Genomic DNA, 13,624 nt, shown 5'->3' on the forward strand with positions numbered 1-13,624 from the left:
GATCGTCTTCCACATTTTTCGAATCGGCTACCACGCCCTTGTTGTAGCCCAATAAATAAAGCCGCAGGCGGTACTTTAACTCATGTTGGTCAGGGTGATCGTGTAATCCACCTTTTGGCCGAATAACGTCGAAAAAGTTCTGCAGTATGTCTTTATTGAGACGATATGTCAAGATATACTTGACATTAAAGCGAGCTTCAACATCCTGCAGCATCATTCTCAATGCTTTAGTTGTCTGAATGATGCCTACAGAAAAAATTATTGCAAATGTGTGCATGTAATTTGAAATTTTCAAGATAAAACTGTTTGCTTACCTTTTTGGAACGGTAGCAGTCTAAATCTTCCCATCAGTCTCATATTCTTCACCAAATTGGTCATCTCGTCAAGAATCTTGTCTTGCTCCTCGAGCGCTACTCCGTAAGCATGACGGCGTGTCCCCGAGTCCGGGTGGGGCACCCTAACATTGAACAAGTCGAACCAGTCATTCGTCTGAAATAATAACGCGACATACATATTACAAATACTAAGGCATTAATATGCGCATAGAAAAGTGAAAATATCAAAAAATCAAAAATACATACTATTTTGAATAATTGGCAGCATTCGCGCCAATTTTGCTCTCGCAGTTGACCCAAATTTGCTGCTTTCGTGATAGCCTGCGCCACCCTATGTGAAAACAATTTCGCAGCTGCTTTTACTTGTTGGCGGGGAGGACCGGCGACGCTCAAGTGGCTTGCTGAAATCCCATGAGTCGTTTTCAAGGCCGGGGAAGTGCATGACAATAACTCCAAAATTATTTCCTTTTTCACGGGTTTCCCATTAATAAGAAAACCTTGATCAAGAAAATGATTCCGCAGTTGATTTAGCAAGTGCGGCACGTCACAAAAAACGAAAACCTTTTGGTCATTGAAAATGAACCTGTAAAAACAATAAGTGTTATAAGCGCAAATATAAATATAAACGTAAGAGACATGACTTACCACGGCTGGTCTTCGGTTATGCCTAATACATTAAAAAGCGACCTATTCACACCTCCTAGATCGCATACAACAGCAACAACGTTGTAACCACAATTGTGCGACTGCAACAAAATTTGTTGCATCAAATCAGCAGTCATCTTACGATCAAAGTCGTAAAAGACTGGCTGCTTCCACTTGGACATGAGACCTGTAACTAGAATTCATAAAAATATGTTTTACAAAAATTTAGCTCTTAGCAATATTTACCTCTTAGCATCGCTACTTGCACGCTACTAACGGCAGTTAATGCTGAGTTCGAAGAAGCATCGCAACCGTAAGATTGCCTTAGTTTCATTTCGTCGAAACTCAATACACATAACTTTTGTGCTTCGTTCATGTGTGAAGTGGCATTCAACAAGCGAAAAACTGGTTGGATTAACCCACGCGAAAAGGTCAGTTTTTGGACCCAACGCTGCAGTGTTCGCACTGCAGGAAGTGGAAAAGATTGTTTATACAGCAGCCTATACGCTTTTGGGCTGGCAGCATATAAACTAATGGACTGTGCGATGTCCTCTTCCACCCAATTATTCCTTTTAGTCGCAGCCTTCAGTTTGTGGATTTGCCCTTTTGTGAATATAGACGACAGTTTTTCTTCCATATTTCGCATTTCGCTAGCCATCGATTCAATACGCTTTACCTGGAGGTCGCATTGCTGCTTCAGGCTCATAAGCTCTGTAGACAGCTCACCGTTTTCCTTTCGCAAAACTGAATTTTCCTGCTTCAGGGCCACACTGCAAGTAAAACCAATATAAGCTAATATGAGAAATGCGCATTTATCTTTCTAATCATTAATTACTTACATTTTAGCTTCTAAATCTTCTATTTCTTGAATGCTGCTTTCATAACAAATAACGTTAGATGTAGGTGAAGTCGCATTTTCAACCACATAACCAACCGCATCATCAACCGCATCGTCTTCGTCCAGAATTTCTTCTTTGCATTCAATCACCAGCTCTTCGATAAAAAACACTGATGCTGAAAAAATAAGTTTTTAAATACAAAAATTTATGTTACCTGGCTGCTGAAACTCGTCTTCCTTAATGTCTTTTTGCGTTGTTGTTGTTGTTGTAGCAGCACTACTGCTTTCTCGCGTTTTTGCTGTAGCGTCTTTGTTTTTTCGCTTCTTGGACTCTGCTGGCGGCTCATCGCAATTATAAATTGATGGCACGGCATCATAGTTAAGTCTACGATATTTGGCAAACCCTAAAGTGTTTATTTAAAAATTGATTGTATTAATAAATATTAAATACTATAAAAGGTGCTTACCCATGTTGTACTGCCTGAGATTTCGAAAATCACTGGGCTTAAAGTGTTTCATGCAAATTGCGCTCGTATTTAAGTTAAATGGCTTAACTTGCCGGCAGAAGTCTACCCACTTTTTTGCCAAGGCGTTACCGGCGGGAAAAGAAAAAAAACTGCAGTTGGGGTTATCTTTACCGTCCGTGCTTTTACAATTCAGCACGCGGCACTTCATTTTTCTTAGTTTAAGTTTAAAATCGCAAGTATTAGAACCACAGTATCACCATTCACTTAGTATTAGCAAGAATGCAAGACCTTTCCCTTTGTTTCTTTTGTTAGTTTGTTATGTATTCCGAAGGGAGCTGACGTCAGACTTGTAAAAATCGCGAAAAATAAATTGTTTTTTAATGGCGGCACCCAAGGCGAATTGAGTGTGTGAAATTATGACAGCACAAATTAATGTAAAATACAGCTTGTTTGTGTTGTTATGCGGAGGACGCCGTAGCAAGAAAATGTGTCTGTGCCCATAAAATTTCTAGTGTTTGGTTCTTTTTATTGCTTTCCCCTATTGTTCCTCTCACAAACAAGTAATCCCTCTTCCTTTTGTTTGTTTGTCGATGGACTCTTACGACACGGCGAATTCTGAAGGCGCAAACATTTTCTCTATTACTCTTGGGCGCCACCTAAGACACACAATTCGCTTTGGCACGGTATGCAGAATATTAAAGGAGGCGTCTTCTGAAAACCATTACTTTATTTTTCTCAATTTTGACAACCGGCTGACGTCCTGAGATAATAATACAAAACAAGGAAGACAAACAATCTTGTATGTAAATATTCGTTGAATAGCTTGGTAGTATTGTAATTTAAATATTTAAATTAAATCAAATGAATATAAAACCTCTGAATGCGGTTTTTTGCGTTTTCAAGAGGATAAAGTCGTCGAAATAAAGTGTGTTTCTTTGTTTGGCAGTTTTTACTGCTTTCGCTTGCTTTTCCCTTGACAAACAAGTAATCTCCCTTCCTTTTTTCGGTATATTGTTCAGCGTCGACGTCGGAGCAAACTCGGAAGATTCAAATTTTCTCGGGTGATAACCAAGGTGAATTGGGTATCTACAATGGCGCCATTACAACAGTTACATTATTTTTGACAAGTCTGGCGGCAGCTCAGTTCGCAGAGAACATAGAGAAGAAAATTGCGCCCTCCGAATTCGAAGTGTAGTCAGAGCGGATGAATAAACAAGCAAAAGGAAGGAGAACTACTTGTTTGTGAAGAAGAAGATCAGGCGAAAGCAATTGAAACAACCAAACATAAGAAGGTATACGCACACACACACTTTCTTGCTACGGCGTTTTCCGCGTAAAGACGCAAACAAACTGCATTTGTTATTAATTTGTGGTTTCACAATTTGAGACATGGCACTTCGTTTGCATTAGTTTAAATCTCACAATTCACAATATAACTTAGCCATTCACTTAATTTTCACAAACATGTAATATCTCCTACTTTTGTTAGTTTTGTTTTGCGAACGCAGCTGACGTCAGACTTGGCGAAATGACGAAGAATAAAGTAACTGTTTTTTAATGGTGCCACCTAAGTTACTCAATTCGCCTTAAATTGTGGCAATATCGCGCGAAAGAGATATTAAAAAAATGAATTCGCCTTCACAGCAGTTGGCGAGATAGAACTCGCCGGAAGATACGAGTTGCCAAGTCTAGAAATTACGTTTATTTTAAGCAATAATGATAGAAAAACAGATAACGCCTTCCGAATTCGTCGTGTCGTAAGAGCGGATGAATAAATTAAGTGCGTGTAGCGTAGTAAACATTCTGGGATTTTGAACAGCTGATAGGCGAAATGGCTGGCTGTCTGAAGTTTTTCGTTTTTACTTAATGGAGGAATGATGCGATTGAAATGTTTATAATTAATTATCTTACAACTAATTTCATTGAAACTGAAAGGAGTTTGCAGAATTTTCCAAAGATTTATATAGCCTTTTCGGCTTCTACTTTTAATTCGTCTTGTGTACATATATGAATACATTTTACATACAGGTAATTTTATTGAAAACTGTGTCTGTAAATTTGAAGGGAATTGAATTTCATTTTGAAATATTTTGCAAACATACTTAACTACTTTTAGGTAATAAAAAATTAAAGGTTATCTGCTTTAGCTTTATTCTTATATTAGAAAATTGCAAAATTTTTTATAATTATTTATACATTTTCATCTTCTTTACTTTATTATTATTATTTAACATTTGTATTTCAATTTCGAATAATTTCATTGAAATATAAATTTTTGATTTTTTAGCTTATTCATGTATTTTATGCTGATTATGCCTATTTTTATTATATGTAGGTGTATACGGGTGATATAATACTACTGAGCAAACGCGTACTAAATACTAACCTCAATGATGGAGTGGATACTAAAAATTCCCAATTTTTGTTTAAAAACACCCATTTAATGTTTCTTCAGGTGAGGCATACTGACGGATGTTATAAAAAATGCCCATTTTTCTGCGCTCTCACGCGAAAAAGAGTTTCGCATCTAGTCATCTATGCTTTCAAGGCAGAGAGAGAATGAGAGAGAGAGAGTGAGAAAGAATATATATCTAAATAAATTCACAGCATTTGCAGAGAATACAAATAGACAAAATTTACAAAAAACGGAGAAGGGTCGACCGGTTTAGGTAAACGCCGGACACAAACCGTGGCAACAACGCGCACTACTCCGAGCGTTTATCACCCGCACAAACGCAGAGATTCCAGGGCAGCAGCAACGGCACATATTACAGCGACGGAATACCAATATATCCGACGCCGGAATGGATAGCACTTTATAGTACGCACAAGCACTGGCCAGGAAACGAAAATAAGCGCCAAAAAGTAGGCACCAAAAAAAAACGCCGAAAAAATTGCCGACCAAAAAACGTCCCAAACAGTAAGTACCAAGGAAATATAACGCCAAAAAGTAGGCACCAAAAATATATTTCCTACAAGCTTGCACCAGTAAACAAGCGCCAAAAAGTAAGCAGTGTTAATTCTCACTAGAAATTAGCAACCACAAGGAAAAACTGTGGAAAAATTGTGTAGAAAAAGTGTATCTAAGATATATATAAAATAAGGTATAGCTCTCTCTCTACTTTTCCTCTACGTTATATCTTTTTTCTCTCTCGCGGAAAGAAAATGCCCAAAACGTTGCTTGGCCTTGACATTTTACTCTCCATTCTCGCTTGTCCATCGACTCCTAAGAACTTCAAAAAACAAAAGGAAGCTAAATTACTAGTTTGTGAAGACGAAGAGTAGGCGAAAGCAATGAAAACAGCCAAACACAAGAAATTATACGCACAAATACACGAACTCCTCCGCATAAAACCGCATTTGGAGGTTTTTTATTATTTTGTGCTTTCACAATTTAACACACGGCATTTTGTTTGGCATCCAGGATAAGGCCAAGATACTTAACTTCGCCAACCGTTCCAATATCAACCTCGTCCATGCTGATTTTCTGCATTCCTGACCCTTTTTGTGGTGAAGGAATGATGGCTGTTTTGGACGGGTTTATATTTAGATCCATCGGGGAATACCATTTCTTCGCTCTTTGCGTTATGCCGCAAAGAGTGTCTTAGAGAGCGGATGCCGTTGTTTGTCAGCAAGTGAAGCAAGGCATTAACTACTAGGCTCCACAGGAGAGGTGATAGAGCACCGATTTCAAGTAAGGTTTTCCTTCTTTATGATCTTTTAACACAAGTTCTGCCAATTTAACTAATGATCGCATTGTATAACAAGTATCTGAACACCAGTTTGTACACTCTCTTTGGACTCCAAATATACCACCATGATCAAAAAGTGCCTGGAATATATTCAGAAAATTCAAAATAGAAGCTTATTCCTCAAAAATTATATTATCACCTTCAAAGTACTCGCCATCAACTAGAATGCATTTATGCCATAGTTTGATCCAGCTCCCGCTATATTTCTGGATCCTATTTTCGGTATAGCCATCAAAGCCGTTTTCGATTTTTCCATTACTTCCTTTCGGCTGTTAAAACGCGTTCCACGTAGTGGCTTTTTGACTCGGTCAAACAGAAAACAAATGTAGGGAGCCATATCAGGTGAAATCGATGATTGTTGGATGTTCGTTTCGTTCTTGGTTTGCGAACTATAAAACTCCCCTTCGTTTAGAACTGTCGCTCATTCTGGAACCGCTATTGCATTACTTCAGAATGACGTTCCATCTTCCTCATTCCAAGGGTCTATATACCTATGGGTCTGCGTCCAGGTCCTGCTTTTCCTTTCAAAAGTTAGTATAGGGGTTTTCAGTAAGAGCGCTTCAACTTGTGAACTTTTTTGAATAAAACACAAACGGTTTGACTTTTTTAACTAATTTTTTTTTTATTATCGAGTTTGAACATATACATTTAAGTATGAAATTCGATTTCTTTTGCATGACCACCGCGTGCACGTTTTACGAAGTCCAATCGTTGAACCCAATTTTCGACCACTCTTTTGCATAAATCGGCCGAAATTCCAGCAATTTCGCGTTCAATATTGGCTCTGAGCTCACAAATCGTCGCCGGCTTGTTACTGTAGACCAATGACTTCACATAACCCCAAAACGGGACGGCTTGTTAAATGGACCGTAAAATGGCCGTAATGCTCTTAAAGTAGCAACAACAGAACGATTATTTTCATAAAAAATTTGCACGATTTGCAATCGTTGCTCAAGTGTGTAGCGTTCCATGATGAAATGTATACTAATGAAGTTTACAAATGACAAGCGAAAAATAAAAAATATTGCGTCGTTCGCCCTCCCTATCGGAAAAAAGTTGAAGCGCACCTATTAAAAAACCCTATACATCGGTCGGTATTGAACCGCTTATTACCTGAACAGTTGGCTCTGATACTGTGCGGTAGGCGAACACAACTCTCAGGGATGTCGTTCGTTGTACCGATGCTAAGAACTTGCAAGTGTGCATGCTTGCTTCTAACAGGATGTGAGTCTTGGTTAGAAGTATTAGCTCCGTTTTCTCTGTGGCTAATTTGAGGCCACATAAACATGGCATAATGCCCAAATAATAGTTCTAATTATCTGTCTACTCTTCTGGCAAACATTTGTGGTGTACAATACTCTTGCAATCTATAAAACCCGTGCGAATAGCTTTCTTTTTTGAACGCGCACGACATGTTTTTTTGGTTTGGGATCATTCGGAGTGCTCGACTCACTCGCCTAATGTCTGAATTGCGTGTCTTGCTCATAGACTAACGTGGGTCGGATATAGCCTGGGGAAAACAAGCCTTTGATGATATCAAAGCGTTCCGTTTTTGCATGAAATGCAGGGTCTTTGGGACAATTTTGTAACAACACGGCGTAAGCAATGCTCAAGTCCTCTGCCTGCTCTCTGGTGGTCAATTTCTTTCACTTTATTGATGTTTTGATCGATTTGCGATGCCCTCAATTGCGTTTGTCATCTTCGATGTACTCGCGATCACTTCTGAAACGTTTATGCCTCACGTAAACAGCTGTTTTCCTTAGAGTATCATTACGGAAACTGTTTTCCATATTGGTGAGGGTTTCGCACCATTGGATCCATTTTTAACGCAAAATCTAATACAAACTAGTTGTCAAATCCATTTTTAAAACAGTTCTCAATCGAAGACACGTGCACAGGTAGATTTACTGAAGACTCAAATAAATTTTTAATAGGAATATTAATCACAGATGTGGCCGCCTAACAAAAACCAAACAGAACTGATATCAGTTGACTTAGAGCGTCACCTGGTGGTTGTTCCGGGAACTTTTGATTAAGGTGGTATGAAGTATTTCAGGTTTTCTGTTATAACTCTTTTTGTGGTAAGAATTATGCTTTTGTTTTGCCATAAAATTCCAAAGTATTGAATTTTACTTTGTATCACCCAACAAAAGCTTAAAAAAACAAGCAATGTAAAACAAATGTGTACGCTTTCTTTTGCCGCTGACTGTATTTACTTACATACGTACGAAAACGCAATATTTTTCAAGTGACCAACAGTTCACACATGCACTCGCATATATTTTCGTTAACAGTACTCACCATAGAATAACAGCATAGAATACAGTACAGCGACATCCAAATATCCTGCCTTTGTATGTACGAGTATGTACATATATGTATTCATTCAGACACACCGAAGCAGAAGTCAGCACCAGACAAAAAATGTTACAAGTATCAATTGGAAGTACAAAAATGATTGAAAAAAGACACGAATATTGAGTGGCTAATAAAATTGGCCATTTCATGCAATCGATATGTCACAGAGCTGTCAATTGAAGCTTCAAACGCAAAGCTGCAAGTTGAGTACTTTGATATTGCATACCGCAAATGTAAAAGGATATATCGAGTTCGATAAGCTACAATCAGCTTCATGTATACAAAAAAAAAAAAACAAAAGAAGCAAAATAGAGTGAATGCCTGAGTGGCTTTTGGCCTATTTGCAGAGTGTATGTATGGATTCTGTAACTTCCCAACAGTGAAAAACCACACTAATTAGCAAACTTTCTAGTCAATTAAAACAGCTATTTGATGAAGGAAATCAAACTAGTTGGATATTGACTAGTATTGTATTAGTTATAAAACGACCAACTAGAGGTGTTTGTGAAAAAATATTTTTCGAAAATGTTGGTTATATTTTGATTATTGTGATTATTATTATGTTTTAGTTTTTGAGAAATATGTAATTTTGAAGCGGTGTCAGCTCAAGCATCACGACGGAGCTGTAAGGTAGTTCGGCATCGCCCCCGTAGTGCATACGCATGCCAAGCGCTGAAGTTAACGCTGCCCGCGCAGTCGAGAGAGAATGACTCTCGATGTCCAAGCGACCGCTCTATAAGTCACCATTGGGCTTATGTATCATGTATCATGATGTATATCCATCTCAGGATTCTTGGGCTACAACCCCAGGATTTTCCTGCTAGACGTTTGCAGGTCATGAGAGCCTTTGTGGCTTTGGACAAGGTTGCGTCAGCATGTCTCTTCCAGTTAAGCTTAGCATCCAGGACAAAGAATAACTTTACTTAACATCGCTGACTACCAACCAAAGCAAAGAAAAGCAGTAAACGAATTAAACAAACTGCATCGCCGGATATGTGTTGGTATTACAGGGGCTATGAAAACATGTCCCACGGATGCATTGGGTGTGCTCCTGAACATACCACCGCTTCCAATCTTGATTGAAGGGGAAGCTCGCTCGAGTGCCTTAAGATTAAGAGGTATATCTGAACTTAAAAGTGGGGATATGAAAGGATATTTAAAGATCTTAGAAGACTTCCTACATTTGTAGTCCCATTCTTCATAGGGATGATATACTATCACCCAAACCAATACTCTTCAGGAACTTCCAAGTTATAATTAATGAACGCACAGACTGGAGAACTAATTCTATCACTTTCAAACCTGGCTCTCAGCTATGGTTTACTGATTGTTCCAAATTGGAAAATGGTAGAACAGGGGCAGGAATCAATGGGCCTAAATTCAAAAAATCGATTTCGATGGGACTCTACCCAACAATATTCCAGGCAGAAATACATGCCATTGAAATATGTGTGAGAGAATGCCTTTGCGGGATAATGAGAGGTACTCACATCTACATACTTTCAGATAGCCAAGCGGCTCTAAAAGCCCTTCTATCGACAACTATCACCTCTAAATTGGTAAATGATTGCCTAAACCTTCTCAACACGTTAGGAAACCTCAACATAGTAACACTAGGCTGGATTCAGGGACATGAAGGACATGAGGGAAATGAAATGGCTGATGACCTTGCAAAACAAGGAGCAAATATGCAACTTACTGGTCCTGAGCCTTTCTGTGGACTCACAAAAGGCCACATTAATGAATTCCTTAGGAAATGGGAAGAAAGAAAATTTGCTGCACACTGGGTAAACTGTGCCGGTCGGTGTCAAGCCAAACTATTCCTAAGTCCCAACAAAGGAATATCTGACAAGCTTATCTCACTAAGCAGAGTAGATCTGCGTCTTTTAACAGGATACCTTACAGGTCACTACAGCCTGAGGTATCATCTAAATTATATTGGTCTATCTGAGACCAATGTCTGCCGCTTTTGCGAAATGGACATAGAAAGCTCAGAACATGTGCTTTGTGAATGTCCTGCGTTGGGCAGACAGAGACTTCATCACCTTGGAATAAGTTTCCGCCCTCGTAGTGACACCTCTGCTGCTGATACCATTTGTGTGTTCGCTCTAGTAAAATACTGGTAATTTGAAGGTGTATATGTGAGGTCTCAATCACAGTAGTTGAGATTCGTTTGAAGCGTTAAGATCCTTTTTTATCTGACGTCAAAAATGTTTACGTTCGTCCCTAAAAAGCAGCATTTGCGGGAAGTCATGCTTCATTATTACCTTTTAAAGAAAAGGGAAGCTGAAACTTATCGTACATTTATCAACATTTACGGTAATCACGCTCCATCAAATACAACTTGTAAAGAATGCTTTCGACGTTTCCAAAGTGGCAATTTCGTCGTGAGGGATAAAGGTCGTGTAGAGGCACCGAAAAAATTCGAAGATACTCAACTACAACAATTATTGGATAAAGACGCATGCCAAACCCCTGATGATATGTGTAAAGAGTTGGATGTTAACAGATCAACCGTCGGTAAACATTGCACGCGATGGGAGTAGTCCAGAAAGCAGGAAAGCAGGTAACTGGGTGCCACATCAAATGAAGGAGACGCGAGACGTTTGGTGACGTATGAGATGCTTCTTGAACGGTAGAAAATAAAAGGTTTTCTGCATCACACTGGCAATGAAAAATGGATCTATTATGATAATCCTAAGCGTCGAAAATGTTGGAGTCTTCCATCGAGACTGTGGGCCAGATCCATCGACAGCGAAAAAAAATGTTCATGCCTCAAAGGTTATGTTGTGCACCTGGTGTGATCAGAAGGGTGTGATCTATTATGAACTCCTTAATCCATCTGAAACCACCACTGGCGATCGTTAGCGACTGCAGCTAATGCGTTTGAATCGAGCCCTCAAAGAGAAGCGGCCGGAATGGGACGGTAGACATGACAAACTAATTTTGCTGCCACACGTTGCTAAATCGGTCCAGAAATATTTAGAGGGGCTGAATAAGCCGCTGTATTCCTCAGACATTGCACCGTCGGAATACCATCTGTTCCGATCAATGCAGTTAGTCCTTATGGGAGAACGGTTCACTTCTTGCGAGAGCATCGAGCTGGCTCAATGAATGGATCAAGTCAAAAGAACTCGAATTTTTCTTCAGAGGGGTCCGTATGCTGCCTGATGGAGTAAAGTTGTATCTTCCAATGGCTTCACTTCACATAATATCATCTATTATTTAATTGTTTAAATAAATCGTAACTTCGGCTAAGAAAGGACGGAAATTAATTCCCATACCCAATAATTGATGCCCGCCCCTATCATCAACACTGAATTGAAATACTTCATTTTTGTTAATAGTTTATTTTAATTTTCAGGCATCCGGCAACACAGTACTGTTGTCAATTCCAATGAATTGTTATTTCCGTTTAAAATTGGAAAGTGATGATGCAGATAAATTCATTCTCATTTAATTTTCATAGAAATATTTCGAATATATGTAAGTACAGAAACAAATAAGCACACGCGTGTGAATTTATATTTTGTGAATTTAAGTGAAGTACAGAAAAAAATATATTAAAATGTGCCAAACTATAGTGAAGTTCCCGAAGGCACTTTGAAGGCAAATAATTGCAAAACTATTATTTCCGGAATATCGGGAGTTATAAAGTTTGTTCCTGAACCACTCCCTAACATCTCCACCAAGTTTCGTTAGATAAAAATTTGCTAAAATTGTCCAGGTCCCATTATATTAACCCGACCTATTATTTTTACTCTTCTTGTCGGCGGGTATTTTTGTATATTTTTTCATTTTTACTTTTCTCTTCTATGTACTTCTGATAACAATGATAACACAGGGTTGCTATATTTAATATAATAAATGAATGCTCTCTGCCGATTGTGAAGTTTTGTGTGGCTAATCCGGTTTAGGTACGGATTGTGAAATTAAACTCGAAATTGGAGATAATACGCGGACATATTATTAATCTCTGCCAATATCTTCGCATCTTGTGAAGAGTTTTAATACCCAACTGATCCAGCTATGCTGGCGATCAGATATTGGAAACCATTCCGTGGTCTACATCTAAATAAATGACTAAACTTAAGGGGTTAGGGGTAGTCAGAGGCCCGAAAAAATGATGATTTTCACGAATTTTTTTTTGCTACTTAATTAATTTATTTAACAAAAATAAAAACATAGCATAAAAACATCATGTTTTAACTTGACTTCACCAAAATTTCAAAAAAAAAAATTAATAATTGCAAAAGTTATCGCTGTTTGTGTGAAGCCCGTTTCTCCAGAAGTCCCTTGCGGTGAACATCACAAGTCCTTGCAGATTCATCTAAAACCAATCGGATGAGAAAAATTATTTTTATTGATAGACAATCTCGAGCCGGATCGAAGCTTTTTTTCAAAATGAACAAAATGGCGGCCTCAGGAAATATTTTTCAGATTTTCGGGAAAAAACCAACAGTTAATTGTTAAAAAAAAATCGAAATTTTTGAAAAAAAAAAAAATCCTTCGATCAGGCACAAGTTTTTTATGTTTTTCAAAAGCTGTATAAATTTTATTGAAATCTACGTAGCGGTTTTTAAGTTACAGTGTTCACCAGTTGGAAAAACATAGTTTTGAGAAAAACGCATTTAAAGTTTTGCTATCGGCTCCGGAGCGGCCGAGCGCCCTTTGTTAATTGTTAAATAACTTGAAAAGTATTTGTCGGATTCACTTCAAATTTTTACACAATATTTTTAAAACATTATACTATAAGAAAATGCAAAAAAAACAAAATCGATTTTTTGAAAATTCTGACTACCCCTAACCCCTTAAAGCGGATGCCGATGCGTGACAGAAATGTTTTAAGATAGTTAGAAAGAGCTGACATAACTTTACAATTTTGTTGAAAAATTATCGAATTCAAAGTATTCTATTTATGGTAATGATAATGACATTCAGGTAGTTGGGGAAACATTAGGGGTGTTCAATTAAATATAGATAAAAAATAAAGTGTGCTAACAAGAAAGTTGTCGGCAGTTATACACTTTATGCAGCACATGGAAAAACTGCTCAAAAAAAGTCCAGATGGGTATCAATCGAAGCGTATTGACAACTCCAGTACAAATAACCTGAAAGAGAAAAATGATTTTTTTTTTCGTTCAAAAGTTATTAAGGGATAGTCAGAATTTTCAAAAATTGGATTTCTCTTTTTGCATTTTCTTAAAGTATAATATCTTAAAAATAATG

This window comes from Anastrepha ludens, chromosome 2 (assembly GCF_028408465.1).
Source record: "Anastrepha ludens isolate Willacy chromosome 2, idAnaLude1.1, whole genome shotgun sequence".
NCBI classification, from domain to species: Eukaryota; Metazoa; Arthropoda; class Insecta; order Diptera; family Tephritidae; genus Anastrepha; species Anastrepha ludens.